Here is a 12,523-nt window from a genome sequence, read left to right on the forward strand (position 1 = left end):
TTATTTTTTAAACCATTGTGCGTGCTTCCCACTCAATTTTGCAATTCATAGTCTTCCATAATATTAGAATGTAACGGTACTTTTTATGACATTACATTAGGCGCATGAAATATCTGCTGATCTGAAGCACTGTAACCTTAAACAAGAACTTCTTGTTGCTACGATGCCCAACATGTGCCGTTGGACTCAACACTATCTACAACTGGAAGTTTGGTACCTCTGCTCACACCTTTGCTTTGTTGTCTCTGCTAGCAATAGGTGCGAAAGCATCCAACCTTCTAAAGTATTCAGGTGTTATTTTTAAAATAAAAAATGAACAATTTTCGAACATAAAAGGAAATCTCCGCCAGCTTTTTATTAAAGTATCAACAACACCTATTGCTTTAATTATTCCAGAGGTACTTATTTGCCAAACCGTACCAATAAAAAATATGATTCCAACTACACTAATAAATTTCACGACAGCATAAATGCACCAGAATGTGTATACGTATAGAGGGTGTGCACAAAAATATTACTTTCTGCATAGTTTCGTTTCAAACTATTGCCCCACGATCTGGGTGCAAGCCACAGTTCGCCTAAACATTTTGCTGGTTTATTCACTGGAAGCAAAAATCACTCAACTTGAATCGCGAAAAAGATAATCCTCGCGTCTTTAAGAAAGCCGCAAACTCAAGTAAACAACTGCGAGTTCACAATGATTACTGCTGTGCGACAAGCGCCATATAATGGTTTGCACGTAACATTTCGAACTTTCGCACGGCTTCCAGGGCCTTTTCTAGGCCCTTTTTTGAGGGTCTGTGCACCTCCTGAGCTACTTCCTTCGCTCAGGGTCATCCTTGCTACCACCGCGGGTGAACTGCGGGAGTCGGGCCCGGTTTCTAATCGATTTTTTTCCACCGCCGATGTTGGTTCGCGGCCAACACTAGCGGTCATTTCCTGCGCCCGTCACCACTGGGCCGGGATCTCGGATCCGACCTAAAAAACGCAAGTAAGCGTTACTCATGCGAACTCTCGGGTGGTTTCCTGCGGCCTGCTGCCAGTTTTTCGCTGGATTTGGAAGCTCCGGAATCTTGGAGCCGCGGGGGCGCGGCGGCCTTGCTTAGGCCTATCGAGTCATGATGAGTGTTTGAGCTAAAGGGTTTGGGGTGCGACCTGATACCGGTGAACACCTCCGGCAATGCACTCCCTCGCCAGAGCAGCAATTGGCCACCCTGCTACAGTAATTGGCCACGACCGCCCATGATTACTTCTACAAAACCACGGCCCTCAGTCACCAACAGCGGTCAGACCTGCGACACAGCGGTGGGTGCTAATAATATCTGGCTCCGCTGGACAGACTGCCATTTGAAAACTGACCCTGGCAACGTTTAACACTAGAAAACTATCCAGTGAAGATAGTTCAGCAGTGCTGTTAGAGGAACTAGAGGGTGTGAAATGGTATGTCATAGGGCTTAGTGAGGTCAGAAGGCCAAATGAGGTATATACTGTACTGAAGGACGGGCATGTACTGTGTTATCGAGGTTTACCGGAGAAGCGAGAAATAGGGGTAGGTTTCTTTGTCAATAAGTATATAGCTCGTAATATAGACCAATTCTATAGCATTATTGAGAGGGTGACAGGCCTCGTATTTGAGCTTAATAAGCGGTATAAACTGAAGGTTGTACGCGCCTACGCGCATACATGTAGTTATGATGACCAGGCAGTCGAAAACTTCTATGAAGATGTAGAATCGGCAATGCGGGAAGGAAAGATGCAGTATACTATACTAATGGGTGATTTCAATGCCAAGGTAGGGAAAAAGCTGCCAGAAGATCAGGCACTTATCAGGCAGATCAGTGACTTATCTCTCTGAGGAAGAAGAAGTGTCTTCCTGTTAAGGTGGCTTCAGCGCTCCTCTGAAAATTCTTGTCGTCCTTGTAAGCACCTGTCCTGTCTCCAGAGAAGTGGATCTTCTATTTCCGAGGAAGCTCCAGACGTCCTCTCCGCGTCAGGTTGCGAGACCTCCGGCGCATGCTACTCATGCATGATTGCAGCTCAGGTCGGCACGGAGGCTAGGCCTAGTGCTGCCGCTGCCACGCTGGCAGAGGTAGCTTCGCCGGAGTTGCTCGCTGCAACTCCTGCCCTGCCGTCGACACCTCAACCTGACCATCGGCCTCAGGTCCAGCTTGGTGCTCCCGGTTCTTCAGCACCAGCGCCCATTCAGCCTTCCCAAAATGGACAACAGCCCGTAAGTGTACTGTTCTCTGGGCGGAGCACGGCTATGGCCACTCAGCTAACACGACGAGATGCACATCCAACAGTGCGACCTGAGGAGACAAGCTCTCCAATGGACCTATCGGCTCCACCATCCGTATCAACGAGCACCCGTGCCCCTCACAAGCGTCCTTCGGAAGATAATCAACCGAATTCGTCCTCGGCAAGTGGTGGCTATCAAGGAAAGCGCTCCTGTTTAACTATCGAAAACCAGGTTGCACCTACACCGGGATCGTCATCTTATAAGGTGGCGATTAAATCTCTAGCCAACAAAAGCCTCACCGATATACCAAACAGGATCATCCAGGCCAACTTGGACGCGTGTCTCGGAACCAGAGGTTTTCGGGTCTTCACGGCAAGGAAGAAGTCAAACACTATAGCTGCGTGGCTCCCGACACTTACTGCGATGGAACGTGCCCAAGCGCTTAGTTATATTTCAGTCACAAGTGAGATCTCAGTGCCTGTGCAAGTGTATCTAGTTGAAGGCTCCAACTTGCAGCATTGCGTCGTTTACAACATCGACATAAACGAAGATCAAACCACCCTTCAACGTGAGCTGTACTGCCCAACGCACCGAGTCATACAGGCCCGATACATAGGAAAGGGGCGTTCCTGCATGATCACCTTGCAAGGCCCTCCGACACTCCCAGCCTGTCTGTACTACTACGGCTGCATATTAAGGCCACGGCCATATAAACCGAGTGTGGTTTACTGTTATAACTGTTTTCGGGCAGGGCACATGCGCAAATCTTGCCCCTTTGCTACTGCCGATGAAGGTGCGTCTGAAGGAAAAGTTAAGTACCGATGCGGCCTTTGCAAATCGGACAACCACGAGATAACATCTCCAAGTAGTCCGACAAAGCAAAAGGCAACGCAGAAGGCTCGTCTTCGGAACACTAAGCGTTGGCCAATAGAGGACATGACACCGGTGCAGACATCCAATCGCTTTGCAGCTCTTCAGTATGATGATGACGAGTGGCCAAAGCTTCCTGAGCCCGCTTCGAATGCACCTCCAGCTAAGACAAAGTCTAATGATACGGTGCTCAAGAAACGCCGTCGACAACAGCCAATAGAGCAGCGTACTGATCTACCAGACGACGATATGGCTGTAGTGGATGAGCAAATGAATCGTCTCTTAGCAGAAGTCTCTAAGCTCCGACAACACCGCGAAATGCTTGCTCGACGTCGGCGAGCTGCAGAAGTAACCGCCAAATCTAGTAATTGCCCAACACGACCGCCTTCATCCCGCGCAACAGGACCATTTGCTGCCTCTTCCCAGAGTACCACAACGAACAATGATAACTCTGCAACATCGCTGCTCCGCTATATGGTCAACCAGTTGTCCAACCTGACATCCGTGATACTACAGCGCTTGGACTAGCACACAAAAATGGCGAAACCCGGTCGTCCTGGTGCACTACAGTGGAACTGTAGAGGCATTTTCACGAAGGTGGCCGAGCTCAAGACCCGACTGCGATTCAACAAGCTTCGGGTGTGGGCTATGTTACTTCAGGAAACGAACGCCTTGCCATCTATTCCTGGCTTCAGCGGCTACGTGTCTCCTTCAATGACCGACCGTCGCGTGCAGACTGCTTCTCCCCCGGGAAAGGCGGTGATATATGTTGAAACGCGTATTCCTCACGTACGCCTTTCTCTCGAAAACTGGTGCACATCATACCAAGAGGTAGTAGCAGTTGCTGCGAAATTTCTGAAAGGAACCGTTGTTCTTGTTTCTTATTACGTTCGACCAGCTGGAGGCGCCTCTTCCCGTATTAATCTTGGCTGGTTATTAAGTGTTCATCGGCAATACCCCGGGTGTCCAGTTTTAGTCGGAGGCGACTTTAACGCCCCTCACACAGATTGGGGGTATCCGACTGCATGCCCTCGTGGTAGGCGTGTGCGGGACGCCTTCACTGATTCTCTGTTTGTTCTGCTTAATCACCCTGGGACAGCAACACGGCCTGTGCGTCACATACGTAGTGCTGCCTATGCTCCAGACTTGACGTGGTGGTTGGGCGCAGGAACTCCCTCATGGCACATGGAGCCGGACTGCTGTGGAAGTGATCACCACCCTATCCTCATCGGTCTCCATCCCTCCCGTCTCCGCCCTTTACGCCGCAAATGTTCTGTGATAAACTGGGACAGCTTTCGCTCATGTCTCGACAGTATGTCTTCAGATTCGCCGTCACTCATTGTTGACCGTATACAGAGAGCACTAAACAGCGCTACGACTACTACCTGGATTGATGTAGGTCGACCGGCACCAGATCTCGGCCTGCTAAACTTGTGGGCAGCCCGCCGTCAAGCTGAGCTGACTGCTACGCGAGACCCTACTTCGGGGCAGGCACGTACACGACTGAATTATCTTACCGCGAAGGCTCGGAGATATGAACGCGATCTCTCGCGACGCCAGTGGCATGCATGGTGTGAAAACATTTCTGATAAATCATCAAATGCCTCACTCTGGCGAACGTTTCGTGCAATGGAACACGGTCCTCGTTCTACTGACGCAGCAGCAACAGCATGCTTTGCGGCTAATCTGTCGCCGGGCGATTTCGCCAAAGAAGCTGCTCGAAAATTTTTCCCAAAATACGATATACTGCCTCCTTCAGCTGTAAACCTTAATTTGGCAGGTATCCCTGCAGACGCATGGAAACTACCATCTGCTGCCGACGCTGATGGAATTGCTAGCCCCTTTTCAATGTGCGAGCTGCTGGCTGCAATTGACGATGCGAAACGGAAAACAGCGCCCGGCCTGGACCAAATTCACTTTGAGGTTTACAAGAACCTGAGTACTGCTGCACTTCCTCAACTACTAGACACCATAAACAAAGTGTGGCTTGTAGGTGTCGTACCCCAGAGCTGGAAAACCGCTGTCGTGATCCCTATTCCCAAACCTAGGAAGCCTTCAACGGACCTCGCCAACTTACGACCAATCTCCTTAACATCAACGCTTTGCAAGCTCGCAGAGAAAATGCTAGCCATACGACTTTCTTGGTGGCTTGAACAGCGCGGTTTTTATCACCCTGTTCAAATTGGGTTTCGTCCATACATAGGTACAGAGGACGGGTTGACTGTCTTGGCATCAGCAGTTCTATCATCTACCCGCAGCCGCAATGTACGTACCATATTAGCAATGGATGTTGAAAAGGCATATGACAACATCAGTCATGCTGCAATCCTGAATGCCATTGACATGCTTCATCTCCCTCCGAGAGCACGCACTTTTGTCGCATCATTTTTGGACGGAAGAAAATTTGCAATACGCCTCAGCGATGACACTGTTGGTTCATTCGTTTCACTACGTGGCGTGCCCCAGGGATCAGTATTGTCTCCGACGTTGTTCAATATTACTTTCATCCCATTGGCGTGGCGCTTACATGATATTCCTGAGATGAAGTTTTTGCAGTACGCAGATATCACGGTATGGAGCATTGCCATGATCTTCTCACTCAAGAGGCCGCCCTTCAGTCAGCATTAGACGTAACCTCTGATTACGCATCCTCCATTGGCCTTCAACTTTCTGTGTGTAAAACTTCATACACGTCAGTCGCCAACCGCTGGGGACGCCGGAAACTTGCCTCAAATCCAATTCGTCTCTCTCTATCAGGCACCCCAATACAAGAAAGTTCGAGCCTGAAAATTTTGGGCTTAACAATTCACCAATCAGGATCAGCGACTGCTTGGCTCTCTCAGGCAAAAAAGCAAGCACTTGAAACTATAAGTTTAATAAGGAGAATTGCACCTAAAACGGGTGGCGCTGGCTCGTCTTTTGCACGCCAGTTAGTGAGGGCGGTTCTGCAGCCCCGTATTGTTTTAAGGCCCAGTTCCAGCATCTTACAAAGGCACAATGGGATCGCCTTGAAACCGTAATCGAGAAGCTATGAGGACCATAACATGCCTCCCACGAATCACACCGGTCGTAGCGTTACAGGAGATTGCGCAGCTCAACACCATCGATGAACTGGTGCAGCAGCGTCGTGATGCTCGCCGACTCAAGGCCACTTTGTCCCATTCCACGCAAGCACTGAGGGCGTATGCAACGTCACACATTATTCTTCAGCCACCTGCGCCAGTTCTCCCTCCCTGGAAATTTATACAGTTAGGAGACAACAAGCCAACTGACATCCGCAGACCGACGTCTGCCAACTCTGCATCGTTGCTACGCCAGAAATTTGAAGAGCAAGATACTAACCTGCCTCAAGATTCCATAGTAGTGTACGTAGATGGAAGCCTGCAAGGCTGTGAAGCCAAAACGGCAATCTACTGTCCACGGAGACCTAGCCTGAATCAGACAACTACGTTTCAGCTTTCGGAACCACTTACATCTTTCTGCGCTGAGCTTGTGGCCGTTCAGGAGGCACTCTGCTCCGTGACTTCTATAACCATGCTCCCTACAGCCCACGTTGTCATCCGCACTGACGCAGTTCAAGCAGTACGTCTGCTCCGACATGTCAGCCGCTGCCCTAAAATTTGCCAGGGCATCCACCAGCTTGCTGCGCGCATCCCACAATCAATAGGCATTGAGTGGGTCCCACGGGATCTGCTGCCTTCCCAAAGTCAAGCTGATTTTGCAACCCGCCTCGTGAACCAAGACGCATCAATCCCACGGCTTCTCGAAGTCGACGACGCTATCCTCCTTTTGTCAAGAAAGGAGCACCTCCGGCGCCGCACACGTGCACTTATCCCTCCGTGTGCGATATCCCTTCCCCGCGGTCTCACCCGTGCAGAGGAGGTTGCGCTTAGGAGGATCCGGGTCGGTGTTGCCCTTACACCAGCTGTAACTAGGACGTGGTCATACTTCCAACACTTATATCCTCGCCCAGGATGCCCGATCTGTAACAACAAAGATGTCGAGGCCGACATCCACCGTATGGTGTGGGACTGCCCAGCACTCAAGCCAACACGAATCCGGCACCTGAGCATAGCTGGCCTTTCAGCAACCAATCCTGCCTCATACGTCACTTGGACACAGGGACCTTATCATCGCTCACTTCTGGACTTCATACAATCAGCCAACCTTTTTCCATTCATTTAATCATTTATTCATCCTTCATCTCATAACCTACTGATGCCCTGAGGCAATAAATATCGACTAAAAAAAAAGATCAGGCAGTGGGTGATTATGGAAATGGTCCTAGAAACAGCAGGGGGGAGTTATTAGTTGAGTTTGCAGAGCGCATAAACCCTAGAATCATGAACACCTTCTTCAGCAAACGGAAGAACCGGAAGTGGACATGGAAAAGCCCTAACGGGGAGAATAAAAATGAAATTGACTTCATAATGTGTTCTAATGCAGCCATTGTGCAGAACGTAGATGCAATCGAGGAGGTGCGATGCAGGGACCACAGGATGGTAAGGTCTCGAATTAGTCTAAATCTGAAAAGGGAACAAAACAGGTTAGTGAGAAGTTCATCAACGAATTAGCGGTGAGGGGGAGGGCAGAAGAGTTCAGGATCTCGCTACATAATAGATATTCAGTTCTAACCAAGGACGACGACATTAGCCTAGAAGCAATGAACGATAAATTGTAGAAGTAGGCGGTAGGATAGTCGGAGAGGATACTTGTAATAGGGCCAAGGAGACAAAACATTTTATTAAAACCGCCAAAGTAATAAAGTTTTCAATCCAACAGACCAGATAGTATTGGCAGAGATACTGAATGTAATCAATAAGCGCAAAGTAGCCGATATAAGGAAGTTTTACATGGCGAAAAGTGAGGATGCTGCAAAGGACGGGGCAAGCATTGAAGCGATGAAGAAGAAATTAGGCATAGGCAAAACTCAGATGTATGCGCTAAGGGACAAGGCGGGAATTGTCATCACGAATATGGACAAGTAGCCGCGGAGATCTATACTGATCTCTACAGTAGCCAACAATGTCAAGACAATAATGAGATTGGCGTAGGGAAATGCCATCAACCGTTCCGCCAGTGCCGAAGGACGAAGTTAAGAAAGCATTAGAAACAATGAAAAGGGGGAAAGCAGCTGGAGGGGATTAGGTAACTATAGATGTATTGAAGAACAGGGGGATATCGTGTTGGAAAAACTGTCCACCCTGTATACGCAACGTCTGGTGTCATCGACAATACCGGAACCATGGAAGAGCACGAACATTATCTTAATTCATAAGAAAGGGGACGCTAAGGACTTGAAAAATTAGACATATTAGCTTACAGTCTGTTACATATATGGTGTTTACCAAGGTAATCGCTAAAAGAATCAGGGCAACTTTAGACAGAAACCAAGCAAAATATCAAGTAGGTTTTCGGAAACGGTACTCTACTATCGATCACATCCATACCATCAACCAGGTCGTAAAAAAATGCTCGGAATATAACCAGCGCTTATACATAGCAGTCATTGATTACGAAAAAGCATTTGTCTCAGTAGAAACCTCGGCGGTCATACAGGCATTGTGAAATCAGGGTGTAGACGAGCCGTACGCGAAAGTGCTGGAATATATATATAGAGGGTGCACAGCAACAATACTTTTGCACAAATAAAGTAAAAAAATTCTCATAAAGAAAGGTGTTAGGCAAGGAGTCACGACATCCCCAGTACTATTCACAGCTTGTTTAGAGGAAGTATTCAGAGACTTGGAATGGGAGCAGTTAGGGATAAGGGTAGATGGAGGATACCTTAGTAATCTGCGATTTGCTTATGACATTGCCTTGCTAAGCAACTCGGGGGATCAACTGCAAATAATGATTGATGACCTAGACAGGAAACGTAGAAACGTAGGCTTGAAAATCAATATGCAGAAGACTAAGGTAATGTTCAACAGCCTCGGGAAGAAACAGCAGTTTACATTAGGTCGCGAATTACTGGCAGTAGTAGGAGATTATGTCTACTTAGGACAGGTAGTAACCGCAGATCCGGACCATGAAAAGGAAATAACAAGAAGAATAAGACTGGGATGGAGCGCATTTGGCAAGCACTCGCAGATTATGACTAGCAGCTTACCTGTATCCCTTAAGAGGAAAGTATACAACAGTTGTATCTTACCTGTACTTACCTATGTGGCTGAAACTTGGAAGGTAACAAACAGGGTTCGACTTAGGTTGAGGACAACGCAGAGGGCTTGGGAAATAAAATGGTAGGGATAACGTTAAGAGATAGGAAACGTGCAGAATGGGCGAGATAAATAACTTAATTCACTGACATTCTAATTTAAATCAAGAAGAAAAAATGGGCAAGGGCAGGACATGTAGCGCAACGAAAGGATAACTGATGGTCGCTTCGGGTAACAAACTGGATTCCAAGGGAAGGAAAGCGTAGCAGGGGGCAGCAAAAAATTACGTGGACGGACGAGATTAAGAAGCTCGCAGGGGTCAAGTTTATGCAGCTCGCACAGGACCGGGTTAATAGGAATATGGGAGTGGCCTTAGTCCTGCAGTGGGTATAGTCATGCAGAGTATGATGATGATGATGATGATGATGATGATGATTTTGAACTGAAGAGGTCCAATTGACTTTTATAAGCACCATATTCCGAACGAAGGTCACAACACTAGTCGTATTTAAGAATAACTTAGTATCTCCAGTTATTTACGTGTTATCTAAAGCTTGCAGCGAAACAATTCACGGAGGTCCAACGAAGTAGTACATTAGTTTTGGAGAAACGTGGATTAATCATCTGAACACGTCAGTTAGAGCAGTAAATATTTACAAATTATGATATTACTAGTCATTACGATTACGCCACATACGTCACCTAACATGGACATGTACAAAATACGTTATAAAGTTAATTACGTGAAAAGTTACCAAAGAAAGAAAACGTGTTCGGCATCCAGTTTCCTCCATTATTTTGATTTTACTTTCTGGCTGACTCAAATTTGACAATATTTGTCCCTTCAGCATAACCTGATTACTTCTGTCGAGTCTAAATTGCTTCAAAACATAAACTAGTCATCTTGATTCAAAGACTAACGACTAATGAATGCTTTTACCGGAGGATAAAATCATTGTATTCTGTATGCGGCTTTTATAATAATTGGTATAAATTTTCTCTTTCACTTTCTTTGGTGATGGGAGTGGTAACTTCCCAAACTATTGCTCAGAAAAGTATGAGGCGTATGGGCAAATATACATGTACATACATGATATGACTGTAACATAATTGTAAAATAAACTTACGGCGTTTATGATACTGTGGCGATGACGGCTGTTTAGCATTATTTTTTTTGTGAGAAAAGCAAGGACGAAGGGTGGCTCCTATAGGAGTCAAAACTAGCGTCAAAACTGAAAGCATAAGAGATTTTTTGATGCTGATCGCTGTGAACCTATAATGTAACCGAGCTGATAGTTGATTAAAAAGTAGTTGTAAACCAATAACAAGCAGCTGTCTAACCGAACCCAGATGTCATGGCCGAGGATCAAACCTCCAGCATGTCGTTTTACATTAACTGTCGAATGAAGTATCACCAAAAATGCGCATTACTTCACATTGATTAGAAACTTGACATTCCTCTATGCATTATTTTGTGTCAGCGATTTTTTGGTATTATTAAAGGCGATAAGGATAAAGGTCCCTATACCGAAAATTCTGCGTTGGTGTCGGCGTCGGCGGCCGGACGTCAGCGCTCGCGTTGTCAGAGAAAAATCAGGACCATGGCTATGGCAGGCGGTAGGTGGTAGCTGGCATGGTCGAGGACTAATGGACATAGAGTGGCCTGACATTACGTTTGGCAGGAGCTGCCACCTCAGGCCGCTTCTTCCACACAGGAGAGTGATATCAGAATCAGTCTGCAAGGGACCTTGCATTCATGCTATCCCTAGGCCACGCAGGCATGGTGATACAGCTTGTTTAGAGCGCGGCCTAATTTACTTATTTATATACACTGCTAATCCCATTTGGGATTCTCTGAAGCACATATTATAGGTCATATAATAACGGACTACAATTGGAAACATTGGACATGAGCTAATGGTCTATTAGTAGAAGAACAATGAACACATCTACAAGCTAGTATGCAGTAAAGTATAGTACAATGCAATGACAACGAAGATAGAACGTGAAGAAATACAATATGGATAAGGCGCCATAAGGCGTGGTCAAAATATGGTCTGTAATGTTGCTTAATAAAATGTACCGAGTGTCTGTATGCATTAAAGATTACTTAGTGAGTTGAACATTGTATTGATGGTTGATAATGTATCGTGAAATCGGTACAACTGCAGGCCTGTGTGACAAGTGCAATCAAGAGCATAATAGTGAAACAGAAGCAAAAATGAACAAGTGTCTAATGAGAAGATATGCTACCAAGTGCGGTTACAAATTTTTTTCAGTGAGGAACTATTAGCAATAGATGAACGCAGACTGTTCCATTCTCTTGTCGTTAATAGAAAAAAAAGAATATTATTTAAAACAGTCAGTAAAAAAACTGTATTCACTTAGTATATGAGTGTGTTTATGACGAGTTTCTCTTCTTTCGGACATAGCTATGTACTTAGAAGCGCCCAGTGTTGAATGACTATGTGGGCGGATATCCTATCCGTTGTACACATCACGGCGAAGCCTAATTGTGTACTATAATTTATTATTTTACTTTGTGAGGTAGGTCTTGTAGGATTCAGGATGCTGCGATTATGCAGTCTCTGAACGCATAGGTTCGTTGAAAAGATAACGAATACTGGCTCACTAAGCAAGAACTGCACGTATGCCGTTTTGTTCAACCTGAAAAACAAAGGCCGCATGGCACTTTCCTGTAAAATCCCACAGGTCTTGAAAGAAACCTTCAGTTGCTGCTGTCAACTGAGATTTTTTTGTGCTCATCGAATCATGGGATCCGCCAGATTTGAAAGCTGATTATATAATACATCTGTACTAAAACGATGTCCCATTGTTTCATAAAGCGAGCACGTACAACAACAACCATGGGTACACATGGGTATAGGGACGATAAAAGAAAAAGTTCAGTAACCATCTCGGAACTCACTCATTTGGCGCCGGCCGCGTACCGAAAAATAAGAGATGGCTCCGGTGCCCGTTATATAGAACTCTGTGGCTTTGGCGTCGGCCGGGTGTTAGCGAGCACGCTCGTGCAGAATTCATGAAATAAATGCAGCTGCGGTCTTCTTAACAGCGATCTCCACAAGTGATGACCCGGTAACCCCAAAGTCAACCTCGGAGGCGCTCCATAGTCTCAGGCTAACGTGCGTCGTTGTTTGCTCATTGTTTCCGACGTTCTTATCTGGAGGCGTCGGAGAGCAGTTTGATCACGGAGGCTGCTATGTATTTCGGTGGCATCGCCATCTAGGTA

Source organism: Amblyomma maculatum, chromosome 11, assembly GCF_055883805.1.
Source record: "Amblyomma maculatum isolate TAMU_Amacu chromosome 11, ASM5588380v1, whole genome shotgun sequence".
Lineage (NCBI taxonomy): Eukaryota > Metazoa > Arthropoda > Arachnida > Ixodida > Ixodidae > Amblyomma > Amblyomma maculatum.